This window comes from Andrographis paniculata, unplaced genomic scaffold (genome assembly GCF_009805555.1).
Source record: "Andrographis paniculata isolate CXL003 unplaced genomic scaffold, ASM980555v1 Contig61END, whole genome shotgun sequence".
Classification (NCBI taxonomy): domain Eukaryota; kingdom Viridiplantae; phylum Streptophyta; class Magnoliopsida; order Lamiales; family Acanthaceae; genus Andrographis; species Andrographis paniculata.
This window is the reverse complement of record NW_026137597.1, coordinates 2,652,959-2,666,028: the sequence shown is the minus strand read 5'-3', so window position 1 is coordinate 2,666,028 and position 13,070 is coordinate 2,652,959. Positions and strand designations below refer to the sequence as shown.

Sequence of the window (13,070 nt, the reverse complement as noted above, 5' to 3'; positions counted from 1 at the left end):
TATATATTCTCATGGGTAAAATGATTCATGCGCGCAAATGAGACATCCTAAATTTTGTATCCACTGGCTAAGTTAATTTGGTTGATTGGTAAGTAAGTTATGGATGTGTTTCGCAAGTGCTTTTGTATGGATATGCATAGGAAGAAAAGCTTCGGCTAAATGTGTTTTATATGTTTGAGTGTGTGGTTTGATCTACCAATAGTACTCATTCCTATGATTCTGATAAAGTATAGAATCTTTAGAGCAACAATAGAATATTTTTGTTTTTCTAAATGAATGTGTTAGATTTCGTAACAATTGGCAATTTGAATTCGGATAACGAATTCTTTTTCCAGAACCCTCATGGTGCAAGCGATTCCATTATAAATGATTGGCTGCATTAAATAGATTAGATATTTCCCCGTTTTGTCGTTTCCTGCTCTTAAATAATTGTAACCCTTCGTGCGGGTTAATGTTTATTGTTTCCTTCAATACAATGCTCTAGCTAACATCAATATTGAATCGTAGTTTTACATTTATTATCTCTACGATGTTGGCGACTTAAACTAGAGTTCCACAGATATAGCAATAGTTCAATAGTCGGAAATAAGCATTTCCTTTAGATATTTTTAAAAAATATCCAGAAATTTGTACTGCTTTCTTACAAAGCAGCATAGCAACTACAGTCGGAAATACAATACCCTATAACAAATTACTATTATTATTATTGAGCAGTGGTAGCAGTAGAATCGTCGATAGAATGCCAGTACCTGTTGAAGAACCACATGGAGTCGGCTTCCACCGCGACCCCATCGTGGTTCTGGTGCCAGCTGTAGTACGCGTGTTTCCTGTTCTTTATAGCGAATGTCGCATGTCCGAAGCTCGTCTCCCCGAACGCCGAGTATTTCGGCTGTGGCTCTGTCATGCTGACATTACATTACAATCATTTAAGCCTTCATTAAATCAAATATTTATTTTTAGAAGAATCAAATCAAATATTTATTTTTTTAATATATTAAAAAAAATTTAAATTTTCATTTAAAACATTACATTTTATGTGTGTTGTGTGTTTCTTACTTGGTAGCGAGGCCTTCGAGATTTCCACCATCACCGATGATTATGTAAACAGGGGCCGACTGGTTTCTCACCGGTGTAAAATTCCATTCACAACATTGTACGCAATGTTAGACACGTGTTCCTGAAATATTTATCATTTTATAGAGAATAAACACGTACAAAAGTATATATTGTTGCAAATCAAGAGAGAAATTGCCACCAAACTAGGTTGTAGACAATGGAGAAGAACAAAGCAGAGAGGAGAGATCATGCAGGGCGTGTTTTTTTTGGATAAACTTCAAAGACCTTCATATTATTCAATAGGAAACATCTCAATATATTGAGATTACATTCCAAGATAAATATGGAATAATTATTAATCAAATCCACCTTCTAAAACTGAATATAGTAAATAATAAATATAAAATATATCCTAATTATTTTTGAATCAAATCTTAACACTCCCCCTTGATTCAAAAGTGCAAACACCAAGCTTCGATCGAAAGTGAATATGCTTGTTTCGAGGAAGAGACTTGGTCATGATGTCAGCCACCTGCTCATGTGTACTGCAATACTTTAAAGTTATTAAATTCATTGACACAAGATCTCGAATAAAGTGTACTCGAATATCTATGCGCTTTGTCCTTCCATGGTAGGTTGGATTCTTCGACATGGAAATCGCGTTATTGTCACAAAAGATCTCAGTTGGTTCAGATTGGACTTGAGCAAAATCTGCAAGAATACGACGTAGCCAAACTACTTGACAGGCTGATGTTGTCGCTGCTATGTATTCAGCTTCAGACGTTGAAAGTGCTGCAGATTCTTGCTTCTTCGAACTTCAACATATCGAACCAGATCCAAGACTAAACACGTAACCAGAGGTGCTTCTTCTGTCCTCCAAACAGCCTGCCCAATCGCTGTCCGTATAACCGATGAACTTGAAATCGGATGCATGGCTATACCATAATCCAAATTGGACTGTTCCAGCAACATAGCGTAACACTTTTTTTGCAGCACCAAAGTGATGCTGTGAAGGGGAATGCATAAACCTGGACAGTACTCCCACCGAGAAAGCAATGTCTGGACGTGTATGCGCCAAATAAATCAATCCTCCAATCAAGCTTCTGAATTGTTTCTCGTTTGCTTGTCCAGAACCATCATCAACTTGTAACTTCTCATTCAAGTTCATAGGCGTTGCTGAAGCCTTACAATTCAACATATTAAACTTTTTCAACAAATCGCAAGCATACTTTTGTTGAGACACAAAAATTCCATCATCACCTTGCTTCACTTCCAACCCCAAAAAATATTGCAACTTTCCTAAATCTGTCATTTCAAACTTTTTCTTCATGCGGACTTTAAAGTCGTCAATAAGAGAAGGAGATGAACCCATATAAATCATATCATCAACATAAAGGCAAAGAATGAGAAAATCATTTTTACCTTGCTTCTTCACATATAATGTGGGCTCATTCTTGCTTCGCTCAAATTCATTTTCACAAAGATAGGAATCTATTTTTCCATACCATGCACGCGAAGCTTGTTTTAACCCGTACAAGGCTTTGTGCAGCCTGTACACCTTCTCCTCATTACCTTTAATTATAAATCCTTCTGGCTGAGTGACATAAACCTCCTCCTTTAAATCACCATTTAGAAAAGCTGATTTCACATCATATTGGTATATCGGCCAATTTAATTTTGCAGCCATTGCAAGAAGGATTCTCACTGTCTCAAATCGTGCGACCGGAGAGAAAGTGTCGACATAATCAACTCCCTGCTGTTGTGCATACCCCTTGGCCACAAGTCGCGCCTTATGTTTTTGAACAGCGCCATCAGCTCCATATTTTGTTCGAAAAACCCATTTAACTCCAATTGGTTTTTTTCCTTCCGGAGGATCTACCAATTCCCAAGTCTTATTTTTTTGAATTGAGGTTATTTCATCCTTCATTGCTGCATGCCATTCTTCTCCCTTCACTGCTTCTTGAAAGGTTATAGGATCACCTACAAACATAGCATAAGAATCTGCATATATTTCATCCAATGATCGAAACATGAGTGGAGGAGTTTCATCAGCAGAATTGCTTCTTGATCCTTCAGGTATGAGTCTAGGTGAAGATGGTGATGACGAGCCTAAAGAATATGGTGAAGGCAGCTGTTGTATCTCCCTTCCAATGGTCTCATTTTCACCAAAACTCTAACAGCAATGTTCCTTGAGCTGTTATCCCACTTCCAGCTTGCTTCTTCATCGAAAACCACATTTCTATTTATGATAACTTTGCGCGCAACAGGATTGTACAATCTATAGGCTTTGGACTGTAAACAATAGCCAAGAAAAATGCATTTTTTTGATTTTTCATCAAGCTTCCTACAATGTGATGCATCAACTAAAGCATAGGCAACACAACCAAATACTTTCAAATGACTTACTCCCGGTTTCCTTCGATTCCAAGCCTCATATGGTGTGCGGTTCAAAACAGCCTTTGTAGGAGATAAATTAAGCAAATACACTGCTGTCGCTACTGCCTCAGCCCAAAACATATCTGGAAGTCCTTTAGATTTCAGCAAGCTTCTTGCCATCTCCACCACTGTTCTATTTTTGCGCTCGGCGACACCATTTTGTTCCGGAGTGTATGGGGCTGTTAATTCTCTTCTTATGCCATGCTCATCACAAAATTGATTAAACTTGTGAGATACAAACTCACCACCTCTGTCTGTACGCAGCACCTTCACATATTTTCCGGATTGATTTTCCACAAGAGCCTTGAATTTTTTGAACATATCAAATGTTTCTGACTTGGCTTGTAGAAAATAAACCCAGCTCATTCGACTGTAATCATCGGTTAGCAACAAGAAGAATCTGCTCCCACCGAGAGATTTTGTTTTCATCGGGCCTACCAAATCTGCATGTATAAGCTCAAGACAAGTAGATGCACGTCCAGAAACTCCTACCAGAAAAGATCTCTTTGTTTGTTTGCCAAGAACACAGCCCTCACATAACTCCGATGATTTTTCAATTTTAGGCAAGCCATAAACCATATCCTTTTGACTCAACAATTTCAAACCATTCACATTTAAATGCCCATACCTTAAATGCCACAATTTAGACTCGCAGGCTGCTTTGACACCGAGTACACGTTCGTCAACTTTCGACACCTCAAGTGGAAATAATTTGTTTGGCGTTATCTGAATATTGACAATCACTTGACAAGATTTTTTATGTCTAATCACACATGACGAATTGTCGAATAAAATGGCATATCCACTATCAATGAGTTGCCCAACACTCAATAAATTTTGAGTCAACGTAGGAACAAAATAAACATCATAAAGGAGCTTCAAATTACCCCGATCATTCATGACTTCAACGATGCCTCTGCCCTCAACTTGCATTTGTTTATCATCTTCGAGCCTTACTTGTAACTTGTAAGTTTCGTCAATCTCCTTAAACAACGACTTTATCCCTGTCATGTGATTAGAACAACCACTATCCAAAAACCATATATTATTAGAAGTGGTTGTATCACCTCGGCTGGTCATAAACAACTTGAGTTCATCATCTCGTTGTTCTGCATAACAAGCCTGTTTTTCTCGCTTCCAGCAATCAGCTTGTACATGTCCAAACCCTTTGCAATAATAACATTGCACATGACTTTTATTGCCTTGTAAATTATTACCACGCTGATTATTGCTCCGATCATTGAAGTGCATCTCCTCGTCCTCTGCCACGACCATTCCTCGCTTGGTAGCGACCTCTTCCACATCCTCTAATGCCTGCGTATTTCGGTTCATTTTTTTGCGATAGAAAGAATCACCTTTTAACATGAAAAGCTTTCTCTTCATGTTTTTCTTCTGATCTGCTCAGCCTTGTTTCATGGGATTGCAGTGAACCCATCAATTCATCAAAGGAATATGTGTTTAAATCCTTTGACTCTTCAATAGCGGCAACCACATGATCAAATTTGGGAGTCAAACTCCTAAAAATTTTTGCAACCACAATTTGATCGTTAACCCTTTCACCGTAGGACTTCATTTGGCTTACGATTCCAGAGACTCTAGTGAGAAAATCTTGCACCGTTTCTCCTTCCTTCATATGCGCAGTTTCGAAATCACGTCTGAGAGTTTGAAGCTTCACGGTAAGAACCTTCGCAGATCCTTGAAATGCCATTTTCAAGGTGTTCCATGCTTCTTTCGATGTTGAAGCTGATGAGATCTTTGAAAAGATTGAGTCATGGACTGCTTGTTGTATGAAGAACAGCGCCTTGGAATCTTTTTTCTTATTCTCCCTCAATATCGCTTCATCGGGATCTTGCTCCAAGTATCCGGTCTCGACAAAGTCCCACAGATCTTGGGACTTGAACAACATCTTCATCTTAATGCTCCAAAATTCATAATTTTCGCTTGAAAGAATTGGAATTGCCGGCTGCGAGATGCTCAATCCGGAGTTGTTTGCCATACTTACGCTCTGATATCAGAATTGTTGCAAATCAAGAGAGAAATTGCCACCAAACTAAGTTGTAGACAATGGAGAAGAACAGAGTAGAGAGGAGAGATCGTGCAGGGCGTGTTTTTCTGGATAAACTTCAAAGGCCTTCATATTATTCAATGGAAACATCTCAATATATTGAGATTACATTCCAAAGATAAATATGGAATAATTATTAATCAAATCCACCTTCTAAAACTGAATATAATAAATAATAAATATAAAATATATCCTAATTATTTTTTAATCAAATCTTAACATATATACCTATATAAAGATATGAAACTGATTTTCATGGAATAATGTGAATCAAAGCAATCAATTCTTGGCAAGGTGGACATGTTTGATGCAACATACCGATCGTTCATAGGCGTGTACATGGCCAGCAAACACGACGTCGACTTTGTGTTTGACGAACCACGGCTCGTGCATAATTCTCATGGTTTCTCCTTCCATGTAGTGGTAGTTGTAGCTGTTGTACCATGGAGAATGCATCAGAACAATCAGCCATGGCGTCTCCGATCTGTTCACTTTCAGCAGCTCCTCTTCAAGCCACGTGTATTGAGGAGTGTATTTACCTTTAAAAAAGAGCAAAAAAGAATAAAAAACAAGTAGTTGCACGCCATTTTGACGAGTTTTTCGATTGCATTTTGTTTATTTACCAACCGTACGCTGAGTAAGAAGTCAGAACTATGATATGTGCTGAAGCTCTCTTGATAGAGTACCAAAATGGTTTGGTGCTCTTCGATGCTTTGTAAGGGACGTGATAACGATGCTTATAAGGCTTGAATGGTTTCGTTCTGCAAAGATTTAACAGCTGTAAGCCTAGTTGATCCCATACATTTTTCGGCTTTAATTTGGGGGTGAATCAACATCTTTATATAGTTGAGTCAACTCTTTCTTGATATGAATGATACCTTTTATTACTTTCTTATTAATTGGTCTATTATGTTTATAATGTGTATTTAGATTTTATGTAATTATTAGATGGCTGTAGAAAAATGTTTTAATATGTTTGAGTGTATTATTCTGATAGAATTGTTAAGAACATTTTTTTTTTAATTTAAATTTTGATTTAAATTTATAATTATTTTTAAATTTTGATTGTGATAGAATTATCGAAATCTAATTTTTTTTATTTGAGTTTTGATTTAAATTATATTTAGTAATATTTTATAAGAATAATTAATATAATTTTTTTTTATTATGAACATGCACGTTGAATCATAAATTTTTTATTTAATATAAAAAACTGACACAAAAATATAGTAATTATACAAAAATAATGTAATATGTATAAAATAAATATAAAAAATATTTATAAAATTAAAAAATATGCAAAATAAACTTAATAAATTAATTAATAAAATATGTAAAGAAATGTATTTATTAATATATAGTATATATATTCAATTGTAAAAGATTAACTAATTTCAAATAATATAAAAAATTGTAAAAATGTCTAGAATAATTTTAAAATATAAATAAATAATATATACATATACAATCCTTCTGGAACCATCCCCTACTATAAAAATAGGTGAGCACAAGGAAAAAAAATGAGTACAACCGCTCACCAAAAAATTCTATTTAAAATATTGTAAAAAACTCTAAAATAAAATAAAAAAATATATTAATTAAATAAATAAAAATATATTGAACCTTCTAAAACGATTCACTGAATATATACTATATAAATCTTCTTTTGTGAGATTAGGGTTATTGTATCTTTTCATCTGTGGCGGTATTGTTCATGTTCATATTAGGGTTTATGATGTGACAAAGAGCTTTTTCTGATTTGCGTTGAAGAGAATTACTGTGGTTGATTTTGAGTTTTTTTTTTTTTAACCTTTTATTTCCAGTTAATTTGCTTGTTTGATTTTAGTTTATTTGATTTGGTTGTTTTAGTTGGAGATATGAGAGATGAGACAAAGGTAAAATGAGATCTTTGCACCACAATCTAGACCAGAAGAATACTTAGAAGATCTGGCTGGGATTGGGAGTCGATTGTTGGACGATGGGTGCACTGGTGGCTAGATAGGTATTGATTTTGCGGATGATGAATCAAATATTACTCTGAGGTAGGTTTTATAAAATTGATCAAGGATTTAAAGCAAGTACATTTACTGTGATAAAAAAACTATGATGTATATCTATCAATCGTGCAGTATTCATTGGATCATGTGCTTATCAAACTCCACCATCAACAAGGAAACTTATGCCTATTATTGGGAAGGCATCCTAATTGGATGCGATAAACTTCAACTCTACTTCCCCGGTAAATTAATCCAACACATTCAATAAGTTGGCCTTTTCGACCCGCTAATTCTTATCAACTGATTCATGAATCTAACTTGTCCACAGGTGAGAAAAAATTTTTGTCAGTAGAGAGGAAAGACGTCAAGATTTCCAAAGATTGGATAGACAACAGCTGGGTGAACATCTAACCAGTGCCTGGCATTCTAGCCTTCTTGACGTCAGCTATGAACCCTGCGCAGCTGCTGGAGCTCCCGACCGCACCCCAATCTCAGTCACAACTTCTCGATAATGCTTTAGATGAGGTACCTTTGACGCGCTTATAACTCTCAAAAAAGCCCCTTCTTTCATCTATTACTCGATCATGAATATATGCATTTTGTAATCAGGTTTGCAATGGGGCGACATACGTGAGCATCAATGTGCTTGAGAACAGTACTAATAGCAAAATAGCGGCAGTTGAAGGTGTGTGTATATATATGTGTCTTAATTTTGTGTTTGCATAGTAGCTTGATGTGAGGATTGTTAGGGGGGATAGTGTATTTTTTCTTGGGGAGTTTCGGTATTGCATACTAAAGAATTTGAAAAAAATTTGCTTGATGAAAGAATATTTTTTGGTTAAAAATTTTGTATGTCTTGAGTAGAACCTTAGAGTAGTCTTAGTGATGTTGCTCCTTATTATGTTTGATCTAGTTGTGTAACAATACACACTTTAAGTTTCTCCGTAGCACTTGTGGCTCTAATTCAATCTTATTTTGCGTATGTACATAGATAATGGTTGCAGAATGACTCCCGATAAGATGCGCCAATGCATGTCTCTCGGCTATTCGGCAAAGAGCAAGATGGCAAACACAATCGGGCAATGTAGGGCCTGTGATTTATTTATTTCCGTAAACTGTGCTTTTGTGTATGTGTTATTCTTGGATATTGTTACTAATTTATCTTTATGTGTTTGCACCAGCTGGTAATGGGGTTTTCCGATGCAGAGCACAACAATTACGCAAGAGGGCATATATATTGATCTTCGGATTGATCGACACATGGAAGTTAAAGGTAATTTGCTAGTAATGACATATTTGAATTGTTTCTAAATTCAAATATATTCCCATGAGAAAAATGATTCATGTGCTCTCTGTGCAAATTGGACATCCTAAATATTTTATTTACTTTCATGTGTGTTGATCAAGCACAATGGCACAAGATGAATGTTGGATTTGTTTATCTCTTTAAGATCTTATGTTGCTGATGAGACTTATTTATAATATTCATTTTGCTTCTGGAATCTGCTGATGTGGTCGATCCTCCCCTACCTGACTCTAATATGCAATTCCTCGTGTGGAGAATACTGAGAAGAAAGAATACTAGGGGTGTCAATTCGTGTTTTTGGGTCGGGTTGAGCCATGAGGATAACAAAAAAACTGTCAACCCGAACCCGAAATTTAACCTGAAACCCTAAACCCGAACACGACACGAATTCTTTAAGGTCGGGTTCAGGTTGACCTGAATTAGTTTCAGGTCACCCGAAACCCGAAGAAACCCGATACGAACCCGACACGAAACAGACCCGAAAATTTTTTAAAAATTAAATTGGCCTAAAAATATCATTTTTTATTTTATTTTTATATTATTTTATACTTAAAATAATATAAATATTATAAATTAAAATAATAATAATTAAAATTTCAGGTAAACACGAAACCCAAAACCTAACCTGATTTTGATATTTCAGGTTATCGGGTCAACACAAAACACGACCCGAACACGACACGAATTTTTTTCTTTTCAGGTTTGGGTCGACCCGATTTTTTTCAAACCCGAAATACCCAAACCCAAACTTGAAAAATTTCAGGTCGAACGGGTTCGGTTTTTCGGGTCGGGTTTACTTTTGACACCCCTAAAGAATACTATAATCAGGGGCGGCTTATAGCAGGAGCAAGGTGAGCAACTGCTCAGGGCGGGCCTATATTTTAAATATTATCTATTATTATTATTATTATTAAATTTTAAATTTTAATTTATATTTTTTTTTTCCTTTTTCATAATTATCCTATTTAATTTTAAAATTAAATTTATATTTCTAATCATATATAAAAAAAATATTTATTTCTAATGGTCTACACTTCTTTGCCTTACACTTTTCTGTCATATCTTTCACCCTCCTTCGGTCATTCTTGCTTTTCGAATTTTTAGACAGACCGTCTTTCATCTTCTTTTCTCAAATTGACATTGTTCAGACGGTCCTTCAACCTCTTGTTCAATCAACGTCAATCAGTAATATTATTAAGAATACATTTTAATTATTTATTTGTAGGGCCTATAATTTATTTTCTCTCAGTGCCTAAAAAAAGTCCGAGACGGCCCTGAATATAATAATTAATATTTAAATATCAATACACAAAAAGTAAATGAAACCTTAGAGCTGATCGATGTTTCTGAAAATACTATATATATATATTTTTTATTTATTCATATATTAATTTATATTCTTCTTTTTTATATCACATATTGTCTTCTAATCTTTTGATTAATCTTTTACCATTTAATATTTATTGATTAATCTTTTACCATTTTATATTTATTGATATATTTTAAAATCGATGTTATTTTAATTTTTTTATAATTAGTAGATATGATCTATCATTAACATATTAGTACACTGCTAGAAAAATCTGATTGTGTACAGAAAAATTATTTTGAAAACTAAATAGACAAAAATAATATAGGTTTGGAATACCCTACATAATTTAAAAATATATATTATGTTGTCCGAATGACGTGATGGTGTGGGAAGTAAACTTGTGACTATGAGATCATGGGTTCAAACTCTGAGTGTGACTTGCCTTGTTGGGCTAGTCGGTGCAAAAATCTGCGTTCAAAAGAAGATATAATAAATAAGTATCAAGTGGTGTTACCTCTCAAAATGGTATATCACATACTTTGTCTAGTACATTACATAGTTATGTTTGAGTGTGTGATTTTATCGGTCCATAATAATTTTCGCATGATTTTGTGTACTTTTTTTTAATTTGTATTTTGATTTAAATAATAATTCATCTGATATTTTGTGAGAGTAAATAATATATTTTTTTATTGCAAAGTGGGGATTGAATCATTTTTTTTTATTTGAAATAAAAAAACACTAATAAAATATATTAATTATAAAAAATTAAAGTAATATATATCAAATGAATATAAAAATATATAAAACATACTAATAAAGTAATTAAATAATGTATAAAGAAATGTATTTATAAATATATAAGAAATAAATATATTAAATTATAAGAGATTGACTATTTAGATAATATAACAAAATAAAGAAGAATTTAAAATAAATTTAAAATATAAATAACTAAAAAATATATATATCCAATATTCTAGAACCATCCGTCTAATATTATAAAAAAAATTGAACCGAAAAGACTAAAAACCTAGTAGAGTAGGTGTAAGCATTTCTGATTTTTTATTTTTATTTTTAAATTTGCTTTGTTTTAAAGAAACACCAAAAAACTCAATATTCTGATTAGAGTTCTTGTATTCTCTCGTGCGGGCTATTGTTCTTATTCAGCTATTAGAGATTATTCCGTGATTAGGGCTTTATGAGGTTCAGATCGAATTCGGGTGCAGTTAATTACTGTGTTGATTATTTAAGCTCCAAAAGTATCCATTTTTTTTTTTCTATTATTGCAATTTATATTTGCGTCAAATATAGAAAAGGAAGTATATATATTTTAATATATTAATTATTAATTTATTTATTATTATACTTTCCAATAAATTTATTCTATTTGATTTATTTTTAATACAATTTCTATAATAAAAAACTACATAGAAAAATTAATAATATTTATATTATTACTTAATTTAATAAATTAATATATTTTTACAAAAAATAAAAATATATAGAATAATTAATAATTTCAATTAGTTGAAATTTTTAAAAATAAAATTATAATTTACCAAAAATACAAGATAATAAATAAAACTATATTGATATTTTTGTAAGGAAAATAATTAAATTCTAAAGGCAAATATAAAAAAATTAAATAAAAGTAGAGTGAAAACGCTAGCAAGATAACTTTTATAATTAGCTTTTAGGTCATTAGAATATTTCATAAAACTAATTTAACAAATAATTAAATTATTTTTTTTACTTGTTAAACAAATAAAAGTTCTTCAAATTGCTAAAAGCTCTTCAAAAGTCTATTTTGCAAACACCCTCAATCTATATAAAAATAAAATAGGCATCTAGAATAAACATATTTTACCAAAATTCTTTTTTACTCATAATTTGGCGGATATATTAACTAAGGCGTTACCGACTGCAACATTTGAAAAATTGGTAAAGAAAATTCGGATGCGTCGGTTAAGGGATCTCAAATGATACTCAGATCAGGGGGGAGCGAATTGATACAAGAATGTTGTTGTCCACGGGGTTTTTTCCTAGGAAGGTTTTAACGAGGTACATTCTTTGTATAAAAGCATCCAAGGGGAAAAAAACAAAAAAAAAAAAAACATCCAAGGGGTAGTATTGTACACGTAGCACACAGGAAGGTTCTACGTAGTGAATATGCTTTTCATTCCTTCGCATGAAGGTTTTTGCATGTATAAATATAGGCTGAGTGAAATGAAATTCACACCCCTCATTCTCTCCATTTCTCTCTCGTCAACAATATCATACATACATAAAATTTATATATACATACATACATACATACATACATTAACTAATATATTATACTTACATACTACATACACACAACACATATATATTAATTACTACTCCCGCATATTATATATCATATGTTATAATATTATATATAGTATATTATACAATATATAAAATAGTGGTTAGCGGTAGAAGTAATTAATATTTCTATTGGCTAATCCTATAATAATATTACCAAAAAAACAAACTTAATATATTAGTTAATAAAATACATAAAGAAATTGTTTATAAATATATAGTAAATATATTAAATTGTAAAATATTAACTACTTCAAATCATATAAAAAAAATTATAGAAAAGTTTAAAATAAATTTAAAATATAAATAATATATAGATATATATACAACACTTCTAGAACCATCCACTACTGAAAAAATTTGTGAGCACAAAGAAAAAAAAAATGAGTGCGTCCATAGAAAAACTCTATTTAAAAAATTATAGAAAAATCTTACAATAAATTAAAAAGATAATTAAGTAAATAAAAATATATGGAGCCCTTTTTGAACCATCCACATAATACTATTAAAATCTTTAGGGTTATTGTACATAAGGGCTTTTTCGGAGGT

The 13,070-nt window shown here is 32.7% G+C and overlaps 1 pseudogene; it reads right to left on the bottom strand.

The window, feature by feature from the left end:
* Positions 1-703: 703 nt before the first annotated feature.
* LOC127260324 (purple acid phosphatase-like) overlaps positions 704-13,070 on the bottom strand; it is a 68,053-nt pseudogene continuing 55,686 nt past the window's right edge.